This window comes from Poecilia formosa, unplaced genomic scaffold (assembly GCF_000485575.1).
Source record: "Poecilia formosa unplaced genomic scaffold, Poecilia_formosa-5.1.2 Scaffold267, whole genome shotgun sequence".
In the NCBI taxonomy this organism is placed as follows: Eukaryota; Metazoa; Chordata; class Actinopteri; order Cyprinodontiformes; family Poeciliidae; genus Poecilia; species Poecilia formosa.
The window spans coordinates 145,845-149,209 of NW_006800206.1; the positions used below are offsets into that span (position 1 = coordinate 145,845).

Sequence of the window (3,365 nt, forward strand, 5' to 3'; positions counted from 1 at the left end):
CCCTTGTTTCAGATTTTTGGTAATGGTGCGAGTGTTTTTTTTTTTTTTTTTTTTTTTTTTTTTACCCCCTTAGGTGCAGGGCATATCGATGGGGAAAAGGCAGACTGACATAAACCTTTTAAAACAACGGAAACAATTTCGGTATTCTGATTATTGAAATTTAAAAATGTTGTGGCAGTACCATTGTTCTATCACACCCGCTTCATACCGGATCACTTACAGCACCGGTATTAACGCTATAAAATGAACGCTCTCAATCGTGGTATCACCATGGAGGGATTTCTTTATTTAAATGGGTTCATTTTTCAGAGGGATACAAAGTCAGGGTATCGTGAATATTAGTAATTACATGTTTATAAGAGTGATTTTCTGTTGTCCTTCCATGGAAGCGGGCAGCATCCAGACAGAAATAAAACACTTTTTAATATAAGTTGCTGCTTTGACATGATCACAGAACTGCCAAAACATATATACAAAAATCCTCAATAAAACATAAAATATTAGAAAATCAGACACCAGACAAAGTGAATCACAGCAACGTCATCAACCGGTGTAACACTGAACTGATGCGGCGAAGCTACCAGTAGCAGGAGCGGAGCTGTGCCAAAAGCTACAAACACTGAATAGAAGAAGAAGAAGAAGACGAGCTGCCATGGATACAGTTGCAGCCAGACATGATTTAATGTTACACAATGCAGTTTTAGGAAGTTGCTCAAAGTCTAAACTGGCATTGTTGTGATTGTAAGGTGTAAAGTTTATCTTCGACCAAACGCCCCCCAAAGGAATCCCAGCGCCGCCCTTTTGTAAAAATTTCCGCCAGCTTCCCGTCTTGTCCCCTTTCCTTTGCCCAGCGCCACCTGTTTTTAATTCCTTTCTCAAGTAAACGTGTTTCTTTACCGGGTGAGACAAACTCCATCTTCTTTCATATCGCATTTGATTTAACCGAACGCATGCACTTCTTTTCTACAAAACATTTTAGTCATTGGTAAAGAACAAGGGAGCTAGAATTCTGACTGGCAGACATCTTTGTCTAATATCTACAGTTTAGTTGAGGCAGGCCGTTTGGTCCAATGCTCGCTTTGCTTGGAAGTCTGGCCCCCAGACGGAGCTCTTTACGTCTAAGTTTCAAACGTCTGACTAAATAAATCTTCCTTATTTTAATTGTAAGTAGTTTTTTAAATGTCCTGTGAGATTATATACTTACCCGTGTATCCATAACAACCGGAACTTTCAATATCCAGCAAGTTATTTTCGCAATTTACCGTCTATTAAATGAGTGTCCCCCGGATTAATTACACTCTCTGCAGCTGCAGCTGTGAAGTTGCCGTATTAACCCGATATTTGCTGGAAAGTGCAACGTCTCCCCTTTCAGAAACCGTTGGAATTTTTCAGATAGCGCTACGTGTGGCGGAATTACGGTACTGCAAATTTAGATGTGTCGCCGCCGACACGTTCCGGTCTAGCCCGGAGACTACAGTTTGGTTAAGGCGGACCTTTTGGTCAAAAGCCGGAAATCCGGCCCCTGGCCTGAGCTCTTTAAGCCCTGTTAATGTTAATATATTTGCTGCGAATGATGTCGAGCTTCGCGTTGTGCTCCAGAAAACTGAAAACATCGAGACTGATATGAACAGCACATAAATGTGAAAACAGCCACGAATGAACGTGCCGTAAAGTTGTGCGACTAAATGCCATTATAATTCATTATATTAAGATAAATCTCACAGATCTGTGCAGCGGGTCATCTGAGTTCTGGAGCGGCAGGAGGAGCTCTGTGCACTGCGCTGTGACACCAAACTCAGGGCGTAACTCAGAACCTGGAGGTTGGGGCGAGGGGAAACCCTTTTTTTAGACCCCTGTCTAAAATCCTAGAAAATAGAGTTTTCCAGACAATACTGGAACACACGAAAACACACACAAATTTGTTTTGTACTGATGTAACCATTAAACACTCGCCCATTCAGTTCAACCATATACGTGGAGACACATTGTTAATGTTAGCATTATAAAATAACTTGCAATTAAGTATTGGCAAAGCTCAATGTAATTTTCACAAGCCGCAGAGTGTTGCTGTCAGCAGCTGTGAAAGTAACCAAAAAAAATACTTTTAATGTAACTTAGGGTGTATTCAGACCATAGTCCAGTAGACTAGGTTGGACTGGGGACTAAAATTGCAACATTTGTTACATTTTCAGAACTCTAGTTCGCATTCAAACTGCACTGTGTCAAACGACTAAAATAACTGAAAAACGTGTTCCCCCCGTCGCCTGTGGGGGCGTTGCACCAAGAACTACTGAAGGAATCGACACAAAACCTCTGAAGAAGGTCAGCGCAACTTCCTTCTTCACAAAAAGTAAACAAAAACGGAGCAGTGTCAGATTTTAGCGGTTGTAGGATTTCTTCATTGATATACATTACTGGTTTGGACGTTGCCTGTTAGCCGCTAACGCAGCGACGCTCCTGCAGCCGCCGTTACTACTAAGTGAGTCTGTTCACTAAACTAAGCTATTTCAATGCGGGATGAGCATGAATCACAAAAATGATCGCAGCGCCTTTATTTCTTACCCGATTCCTATAAACATGGCTTAAATTACAGCTGAGAAAATTGCTGATGTTTGTAAGTATTCGCCCTTGATATAAATCTATAAACAGTTTGGTTTCTATCAAGATGCAAGAGAGGACTAAGCAAATTCCTCCATCCTTGATGATTATGTTCAAACAAATGAGGCAATAGTTAAGTTTTTGTCACTTATTAAAGGTTTAAAAATTACAGCAGCTGCAGAGCGCTGCTGTAATTTTTAAAAATTTGTAAAATTTTTAAAAAGTTGTAAAACAACTTCAAACCATTTATATTCTGCTTTTCCTTATTTAGTGTCTGCATGCAAACCCGCTCATATGACAACCGACACGAAATCTTCGTTAACCCGCAGAGCAGAGAGTAATATATTGCCCAGAATGTCCTGCACTTCCTGCTTTTGAAACGATCTCTAGTCAGGTTGCATTCAGACAGGTTTTCTACCGGTTTTCTACAAAGCACTTCAACCGTTCCGAGACCTAGATTTTCAGGTGGATCTCAGAGTTCGGTTTTTAAGTCCGTTTTGGAATTCAAATTTGCATTCGGACCTCCCCAAAAACTCGGAATTCCTAGACAAACGGATTAGAGTCTGATTCAGGACTCTAATCCTGGGTTGGTCTGAATACACCCTTAGTTACTTTCTAAATCAAGTAATCATCTGTTGTTTTCTACCCGGACATTGCTTTAATATCAATACGATACTGAAAAAGTAAATCCGTAAAGTAGTACTTTTTCACCATTTCACCCAAAAAACGGAAAATTTCGTTAAACAATTCTTCCTTTTTTGATACAT

General features: G+C 40.3%; 1 long non-coding RNA gene across 1 annotated transcript in view; it reads right to left on the bottom strand.

Annotated features, from left to right (window-relative positions):
- Positions 1–528: 528 nt before the first annotated feature.
- The window catches only part of LOC107838509 (uncharacterized), a 4,854-nt gene continuing 2,017 nt past the window's right edge, over positions 529–3,365 (bottom strand). Inside the window, exons 2-3 of the long non-coding RNA XR_001664588.1 lie at positions 1,105–1,110; positions 529–619 (exon numbers count right to left, since the gene is read on the bottom strand). This is a non-coding gene — a long non-coding RNA (uncharacterized LOC107838509). The remainder of the gene's footprint in view (positions 620–1,104; positions 1,111–3,365) is intronic.